The sequence below is a fragment of the Neomonachus schauinslandi genome, chromosome 3, assembly GCF_002201575.2.
Source record: "Neomonachus schauinslandi chromosome 3, ASM220157v2, whole genome shotgun sequence".
Classification (NCBI taxonomy): Eukaryota; Metazoa; Chordata; class Mammalia; order Carnivora; family Phocidae; genus Neomonachus; species Neomonachus schauinslandi.
This window is the reverse complement of record NC_058405.1, coordinates 55,552,375-55,562,450: the sequence shown is the minus strand read 5'-3', so window position 1 is coordinate 55,562,450 and position 10,076 is coordinate 55,552,375.

The window sequence follows — 10,076 nt, the reverse complement described above, 5'->3', positions numbered from 1 at the left end:
AGGTCATGATCTCAGGGTGGTGAGATCAAGCCCCATGTGGGGCTCCATACTCAGCTGGGGTCTGCTTGGGATTCTCTCTCCCTCTCCCTCTGCCCCTGCTCATTCTCTCTTCCTCTCTCTCTCTCAAATAAATAAATGAATCTTTTTTTAAAAATTGCAATTACTTTGACCCAGGACTTCATTCTTTGGAAATATTTGTGGATGTGAAAAATGATAAAAATACAAAGATTCTTCATGTATTGCTTTTGAAGTAGCAAAAGAATTGGAAACAATCTAAATATTCATCAATAGAGAATTCGCTAAATAAATATGGCTCAACCTCAGAGTGATTTATAAACTGGTCTTCAAAAAGAATAGGTAGTTCTTAAAATGTCAATATGGATAAATTGTTGATAAATTGTTAAGTGAGACTAAGGCACAGAACATTGTATGCTATTATTAGTTTTTAGAAATAATCCATTGGGGGCACCTGGGTGGCTCAGTTGTTAAGCATCTGCCTTCGGCTCAGGTCATGATCCCAGGGTCCTGGGATCGAGCCCCACATCGGGCTCCCTACTCAGTGGGAAGCCTGCTTCTCCCTCTCCCACTCCCCCTGCTTGTGCTCCCTCTCTCACTGTCTCTCTGTCAAATAAATAAATAAAATCTTTACCAAAAAAAGAAATAATCCATTGCTCTGGAAGGATACATACACACACACACATACACACAAGGTAACCAGTTGCCTCTGCAGAAAAAAAATGGTGAGGGGCAGGGAGCACAGGGCAAAAGGATTTTTTATTGCATAACTTTTGGTATCTAGACATCTACATATATTACCAAAAATGATTTATTTTTATGAAGAATACTCTTTGCACCCTCACCCACTAGATAAATATCAGGTTTGTTCAGTGTTATTACTTCAATTGTTGAGAATTAAAGACAAATTAACCTTGACAAGATTAACTTCTATTTGGGGGCGCCTGGGTGGCTCAGTTGGCTAAGCGTCTGCCTTTGGCTCAGGTCATGATCCCATAGTCCAGGGATAGAGCCCCACAAAGGACTCCTTGCTTGGTGGGGAGTCTGCTTCTCTCCCTCTGCCCTTCACCCTGCTCGTGCACATGCTCTCTCTCTCTCTCCCTCTCTCTCAAACAAATAAATAAATCTAAAAAAAAAAAAAAAGATTAACTTGTATTTAATCCTTCTTCCTTATTCTCCAGGTAAAAATATTGATTTCTACCTATAAAGAGTATGGTAGTATGGTATATGGCATTCAACTATAATATCACACTAGTTGTCCTCCAAGTGAGGAATAAGTGAAGATATTCCGAGATAAACAAAAACTGAGGGAGCCATGACCACTAGATCTTCCCTGTAAGAAATGCTCAAGAGAGTCCCACAGGTGAAATGAAAGGACACTGAACAGTAACTCAAAACCATATGGAGGGCGCCTGGGTGGCTCAGATGGTTAAGCGTCTGCCTTCGGCTCAGGTCATGATCTCAGGGTCCTGGGATCGAGTCCCACATCGGGCTCCCTGCTCCTTGGGAGCCTGCTTCGCCCTCTGCCTCTCTCTCTCTCTCTCTCTGTCTCTCATGAATAAATAAATAAAATCTTTAAAAAAACAAAAAACCATATGGAAAAATAAGATCTCAATAAAGGTAATACATGAGCAATTAAAAGTCAAGTGTTATTAAAAATTTTTTTTTAATTATTAGTGTAAGAGCTAGTATTACTGTAACTTTGGTTTATAACTCTGTATTATGTTTTATAAACGATTTAAGAGACTAATGCATTTTAAAAATCTTTAGTTTGGGATGCCTGGATGGCTCAGTCAGTTAAGTATCTGACTTTGGCTCAGGTCATGATTCCAGAGTCCTGGGATCAAGTATGCATCGGGCTCCTTGCTCAGCGGGGAGCCTGCTTCTCCCTCTGTCTGCCACTTCCCCTGCTTGTGCTCTCTCTCTCTCACTCTCTTTCTCTCTGACAAAGAAATAAATAAAATCTTTAAAAAAAATTTTTTTTAAAGTTTGCATTTGTTTTGGACACACATAGTATAAAGTAATTTGTGACCAAAAGACGGGACAGAGCTGTAAAGAAGCAGAGTTTTTGTACATTATTGAAGTTAAGCTGGTACAAATTCAAATTAAAGTGTTACAATTTTAGAATGTAAATGTAATCCCCATGGTAACCACAAAGAAAATTTCTATAGAATACACATAAAAGGAAGTAAGAATTTGAACATATTACTACAAAAAGTCAAGTAAACACAAAAGAAGACAGTAATGCAAGAAATGACGGACAAAAAATTATAAGGCATAAAGAAAACAACATAATGACAGAAGTCCTTCCTTAATAATTGCTTCAAATGTAAATGGATTAAACTCTCTACTCAAAAGACAAAGATTGGAAGAATGGATTATAAACACAAAATCCAGGGCACCTGTGTGGCTCAGTCAGTTAAGCATCTGCCTTCGGCTCAGGTCATGATGCCAGGATCCTGGGATTGAGCCCCGCATCAGGCTCCCTACTCAGTGGGGAGCCTGCTTCTCCCTCTCCATCTACCTGCTGCTCCCCGTGCTTGTACTCTCTCTGTCAAATAAATAAATAAAATCTTAAAAAAAATAAAACACAAGATCTAAATATATGCTGTATATAAGAGACTCACTTGAGATCCAAAGACCAAACAAGCTGAAAATAAAAAGAAGATATTCCATAGGAATAATAACCAAAAGAGAGCAAGAATGGCTATATTAACATCAGACAAAATAGATTTAAGTCAAAAGAACTTACAAGAGAGAAAGAAGAACATTAAATATTAATAATAGGTTCAATACAACAAGACAATATATAACAATTACAAACATTTACACACCTAATGACAAACCATCAAAATTTTTGAAGCAAAAACTTACATAACTGAAGAGAGAGAGACAGTTCTACAGTAATAGTTGGAAACTTCAATATCCCACTCACAATAATGGATAAAACAACTAAACAGAAGATAAATAAGGAAATAAAGGACTTAAAAAAGGACCTAACACAATAAAGCAACTAGATCTAACAGGCATATACAGAACACTCTACCCAACAACAACAAAATACACATTCTCTTTAAGTTCACATGAAACATTTTCCAGGAAAACCAGTGTTAGGTCACAAATTAAGTCTCAATAGATTAAAAAAAAAATAAATGTCAAAGTATCTTCTCTGGCACAGTGGGATGAAATTAGGAACCAATAACAAGGGGTGCCTGGCTGGCTCAGTCAGTGAGTATGTGACTCTTGATCTCAGGGTTGTGAGTTCAAGCCCCAAGCTGGGTGTACAGATTACTTATAAATAAAATCTTTAAAAAAAAAAAAAAAAGGAAGGAAAACAGAAAAATCCACAAAATTATAGAAATTAAACAACACACTTTTAAGCAACCGATGGATCAAAGAACTCAGAAGGGAAATTAGAAATGCTTAGAGACGGGGCGCCTGGGTGGCTCAGATGGTTAAGTGTCTGCCTTCGGCTCAGGTCATGATCCCAGGGTCCTGGGATCAAGCCCCACATTGGGCTCCTGGCTCAGCGAGGAGCCTGCTTCTCCCTCTCCCTCTGCCTCTCTCCCTGCTCATGCTTTCTCCCTCCCTCTCTCAGTATCTCTGTGTCTCAAATGAATAAATAAAATCTTAAAAAAAAAAAATTAAAAAAAAAAAGAAATACTTAGAGACAAATGAGGGGCTCAGTTGGTTAAGCAACCGACTCCTGATTTTGGCTCAGGTCATGATCTCAGGGTCATGGGATCAAGGCCTATGTCGGGCTTCATGCTGAAGGGGGAGCCTGCTTTGGATTCTCTCTCTCCCTCTGTCCCCTCCCCCTGCTTGTGCGCACGCTTACTCTCTTTCTCTCGGAAGGAAGGAAGGAAGGAAGGAAGGAAGGAAGGAAGGAAGGAGGGAAGGACTCAGATAGAAATGAAAGTGAAAATACAACTTGCCAAAACATGGGATGCAGTGAAGGCAGTGCAAAGGGAGAAATTTATAACTATAAACACATTCAAAAACAAGAAAAATCTCAGATCAACAACCTAACTTTATAACTTAAAGTTATAACTAAACTCAAAGCTAGCAGAATGAAGGAAATAATAAAGACTACAGCAGAGATAAATGAAATAAACTCAAAGCTAGCAGAATGAAGGAAATAATAAAGACTACAGCAGAGATAAATGAAATTGAGACTAGTAAATGGGGCACCTGACTGGCTCAGTTGTGGGAGTCGCATGCTTGATCTCAGGGTTGTGAGTTTGAGTTCCACATTGGGTGTAGAGATTGTTTAAAAATAAAATTTTAAAAAATTAATTCAAAATGGACCAAGGGCTTAAATCTAACACAATAAAGACTAAAACAATAAGACTAAAAAAAATAGTACAAAAGCTTTACCACACTGGATTCAGAAATGATTTCTTGGATAGGTCAGCCACAACAAAAATAGCCAAATTGGATTTCATGAAAATTAAAAAAAATTTGTGTCTCAAAAGACACCAGCAACAGAGCAAAAAGGCAACTCACAGAATGGGAGAAAATATTTGCATATCATATATCTGATAAGAGATTAATATGCAGAGTATATAAAGAACTCCTAAAACTCAACAACAAAAAACAAACAACCTAATTCAAAAATGGGTAAAGGATTTGAATAAACATTTCTCCAAAGAGGATATACAAATGGCGAGCAAGCCATGAAAAGGTATTTGACGTCATTAATCAGCAGGGAAATGCACATCACAACCACAAAAAATATCAGCCCATACCCAGTAGGATGGCTTCTCTTGAAAACACAAAAAATAGCAAGTGTCAGCCAGGATGTGGAGAAATTAGGACCCTTGTGTACTACTGGTAGGAATGTAAAATGGTACAGTCACCACGGAAAACAATATGCAGTTCCTCAAAAAAAACCAGAATTACCATATGAGCCAGCAATTCTCCTTCTGGGTGTATACCCAAAAAAACTGAAAGCAGGGTCTCAAAGAGATATTTGTACACTCACGTTCATAGCATTACTCACAACAGCTAAAACATGGAAGCAACCCAGGTGTTCATTGACAGATGAAAAGATCAACAAAATGTGGTCTACACACATAATGGAATATTATTCAGTCATTAAAAGGAAGGAAATTCTGCAATATGCTACGATGTGGATGAAACGTGAAGACATTATGCTAAGTGAAATAAGTCAGTCACGAAAAAACAAATACTCGGGCACCTGTGTGGTGCAGTCGGTTAAGCAACTGACTCTTGGTTTTGGCTCAGGTCGCGATCTCAGGGCCATGAGATGGAGCCTCCTCTCGTTATCGGGCTCTGGGCACGGAGTCTGCTTAAGACTCTCTCTCCCTCTCCCTCTGCCCTGCCCCCCATGCGTGCACACTCTCTCTCTCTCTCAAATAAATAAATAATCTTTTTTAAAAATGCTGTATGATTCCACATATCAGGTGCTTAGGGTAGTCAAAATCACAAAAACAAAGTATAATGGTGTCTGCTGGAGGGTGGGAGGAGAGGAGAATGGGGAGTTTCATTTAATGGATATAGAGTGTCCGTTCTTCAAGATGAAAAGAGTTCTGGAGAGGGACGGTGGTGATGGTTGCACAAGATGAATGTACTTCATACCACACAATTATACACTTACATGGTAAATTCATTTTATGTGTATTTTACTATAATGTTTAAATATTAATCTCAGCCTAAATGGAACACGAGACACAGAGGTTTTGATTTCTTTGAGCATCACAGAGACTCGGTGAATAAAGCAATCCACAGGAAACCCCACCCACTGTGTTCTTATCCCAACTGTCACAGGCTCTTTGGTGACCTTGGGATAACACACATAAGCATCCCAGAAGTAATAAGCAAATCTTAGAAGGTTGCTTCCATTTAACACAAGTATTTACTGAATTATCTACCATGGGCAAATTATCAGGTTAAAAAAGCACACAGTAGTACAGCAAATTAAAGCAGGGATGTAATTAAGAATGAAGTCTGCCAGTGGCCTTAAGCAGTCCTTGGATGTTTGGAACTCTGGCCCTAACTGTAGGATGTGGATACCTTTTAAGTCTAGAGTATTCATCACTCACACACATTCAGTGGAGACAAGCAGTAACTTATATTCAGTCGGCTTCCCTTCCCATAAAGTACTGTGGAATGCTGGGGCGCCCGGGTAGCTTAGTCAGTTGAGCAACTGACTTTTGGTTTGGGCTCAGGTCATGATATCAGGGTCCAGGGATGGAGCTCCCATTGGGGCTCAGCGGGGAGCCGGCTTGAGATTTTTCTCTCTCCCTGTGCCCCTCCCCCAACTCATGCTCACACACACACTCTCTCTCTCTCTCAAATAAAATAAATAGGGGTGCCTGGGTGGTGCAGCCCGTTTAGTGGCCGACTCTCGGTTTCCACTCAGGTCATGATATTGGGGTCATGGGATTCAGCTCTGTGTCCGGCTCTGCGCTCAGCAAGGGGTCTACTTAAGTTTCTCCCTCTTCCTCTGCCCCTCCCCACCTCTAAAATGAATAAATAGATATTTTAAAAAATAAAATCTTTTTTAAAAAAAGAATTGTAGAGTGTTTCAGAAATATATTTGCAATGTATTTGTAATAATATTTGCAATATATTTTTAATAATTAATTACAATTAACGAAGCAAAACCTCTTAAGAATGTAGTTGTCTCTACCATATAATGCAAAGAAACAGTATAACTTGAAAGTCAGTATGGTCAGAGAAAGACTAAGAATTATGTAAAATAACCCAGGAGTTTAGAGGTTAAGTCCACAGCCCACATGATGCACTCTTTATAGAGGTGTCCCCCCACTGTCAAAAAAAAAAAAAAAAAAAAGGCTGAATTGTTTTTTAATCACAGAAGTATTCAGTGTGTTGAATAGAAAGCAAGTAGTTAAAAACTGAAGTAAACAGCAAAAGTTTCCCATCATCCTTATTAGCTTAATTTTAAGTTTGACAGACATTTAATATACTTTTAGAAACATTATATACTTAAAATATAAATCAAATATTATATATACTGCAACTCCCACTTTCCCCCACTTGCCATAAATCGGACATCTGTATCCCAAGCTAGTCCTTTTTGCATTTTGGGTTAATATCTTGTTTTAAATTACAAAACACAGGCTTTTGAGAAACCAAAACCTATAATTATGTATAAGGAAAATATTTCTAATTCTTTCTACCCTATGATGGTCAAATTTTGTGTCAAGTTGGCTAGGCCATGGTGTCATCGTATGGCAAACACTAGATGTCGCTGTGAAGATATTTTGTAGATGTGAGTACCATCCATAATCAGTTAACTTTAAGATTACACTCCATGATATGGTGGGCCCCATCTAATCAGTTAAAGGCTTCAAGAGAAAAAAAAACAAAACAAAACTGAGGTTTCCTGAAGAAATTCTACTTCAAGACTGTAACAGAGGGGCGCCTGGGTGGCTCAGTCATTAGGCGTCTGCCTTCGGCTCAGGTCATGATCCCAGGGTCCTGGGATTGAGCCCCGCATTGGGTTCCCCGCTCAGCGGGAAGCCTGCTTCTCCCTCTCCCACTCCCCCTGCTTGTGTTCCCTCTCTCTGTGTCTCTCTCTGTCAAATAAATAAATAAAATCTTTTTTTTTTAAAAAAAGACCATAACAGAAATCCTGCCTGAGTTTTCAGTCTGCTGGCCTGCTCTCCTGATTTCAGACTTGCCAATCCCCCACAGCTGCATGAGCCTATCTCTTAAAATAAATCATTTATGTATACACACACAGACACATACACACCCTGCTGGTTCTGTTTCTCTGGAGAACTCTAATACACACTCTTTAAATCCATTCCCTACAAGCGTTAAGTTTGCTTTTTCCCTAAGAAACGAGTCCACGGTATATACGGGAGCCTGCATCTTTTAACTTTTTCCTACTTAATAACCTATCATGGACATCTTTCCAAGTCAGTAGGCTGAGATCTAACTCATTCTTCTCAAGAGCAACATAGTAAGCCATTGTATGGATTATTATTTAAGCAAGGGACATACAGACATACAGGTAGTTTCCAGATTTTTTTTGCTCTTCATTCTATTATTTGCATCAAGCTTTCAAGAAATCTATTTATATATATACACTGCCCTTGTCTTGTATTCCTGTTTTGTTTCAGAATGGATCTAGTTATAATCTACCAAATAAATTGTGTCTTATTTTCCCAGCTGCCAGTTTAGAAATAAATCACCTGGATTAAAAGCCAAATGTGTCTTAACAGGTACCATAATGCACATGAGGGTTCTACTGTCCACAGGCCTTTGAGAAATGCCAGCAGCCAGTGGATCTCACTAACCTTCATATGAAGTCAATCCTGTACATCATTTAATCTCTCAGGTAAGAGAACTGAGAAAGCGCTCCTTTTTCCCCGACTCTCTTTTTTTTCAATAAACCACCATGTTTAATTCAAATGTTAATAAGACAGGCACCTAGAAAAAAATATGTATGTTTTTTATAATCTTATGGATGAGGTTTTTTTATTTTTTAATTTTAATTTTTGTTTAATTAAGCTTTATGCCCAACGTGGGGCCTGAACTCACGACCCTGAGATCAAGAGTCACATGCTCCACCAAGTGAGCCAGCCAGGCACCCCAAAAAATATTTTTCAGTGAAAAAATTAATGACCTAGATTTGCGTGTCATCCCCTGGTTCTTCTATGCCAACCAGAGGTGCCTTTGCCTGATCCACAGTTAACAAAACATCCCAGCCCGTCTCTAGCCAACACCAAACACTGGAAGGACTGAGGGAACCTGAAGGCGCAAGGCACTCATGTCATCACCCTGGTGTTCTGCATCTCTGAGGGACCTTGCCGAGCCAGTCCATGAATCAAAGTCACTGGCCTCTACTGGGCTACAGAGGATTTCATATAGTGGGAGGTCACACAGGTGTCCAGGCAATTAAGATGATGATCCTGGGGCGCCTGGCTCAGGCGGTAGCGCATGAAACTCTTGATCTCAGGTTGTAAGTTCGAGCCCCACGTTGGGTGTAGAGATTACTTTAAAATTAAAAAAATAAAAATAAAAAGATGACCCCAACAACTTCTCCACGAGGAGAAATGTCTGTAGCCACCTTTACAAGTCCCATTTATTTCTACTCCAACCTTCTGGACTCTTTGGAGCTTGTCTTTGTTTAAAGGTCTCTCTCCAAAATAACCACAAATCATTTGGATCATTATGTATTATTCCAGTTTATTAAACAATGAACAAGGTTTATGCCACATATTCCAACAATGCTTAAATAAAGAGCTTGAGATATAAAGGCTTATGAAAAATGTAGTCTTTACATAATACATACTCTTTCCAGCGCATGAATAAATATAGAGAACAGGAGCCATTTTTATATCACAGATCAGCAACCTTCAGCATCGATGATCACACAAATCCACAAGCAAACAAACAAAATCCATTATCTTCATTTTAGTCATAAAAGCTAAAAATCCTTTTGCCACATTTAAGCAATATCCAAGGGGGTTGGGGGACTTGTAGTCACAGCCCCGAAAATAAGGGGACTGAGTCTCCAAGTCCTTAAGTTCTCTCTTGCGTGAACTCCTTCAGGAAGCAGAAAAACCAGAACAGGTTAAGATCCTGTTCTATAGAACATGTTTAATAAATCGACACTGGAGAAAGACTCCATTTTTGTCTTAAAAACATGATCAAGTTTTATAGTGAGGTTTGAGCTTCTTTTCATCCTGGTATGAACATGTACATAATTTGAATAAATTGATACAATGAATGTTGCATGACGTTGACTCTTTACGTGGTTTTCAAAATGGACTTGCTTCTACTGTTTTAGAAATTATATGTACACTTAAAAAATATAATGTTTTCATTAAAAAAAAAAAAAGTGGTTCTTCAAAAGTAATCCTTTAAACTCAAGGAACTCAAAAGTGAAAGCCTTTCTGAGAAAGCCCTGACCAGGTTAATGGAATGTTTTGGTAGGAAGAAAAAAAAAAATCTCCATCTAAAAATACGGTTCAGTACCAGGAGCAGGGCCCAAGAGAGCTCAGCTCTGCAGTCACATCTAGAGTGGGCCCAGGGATCTGGACTTTCAACTAAGTCTTTAATCA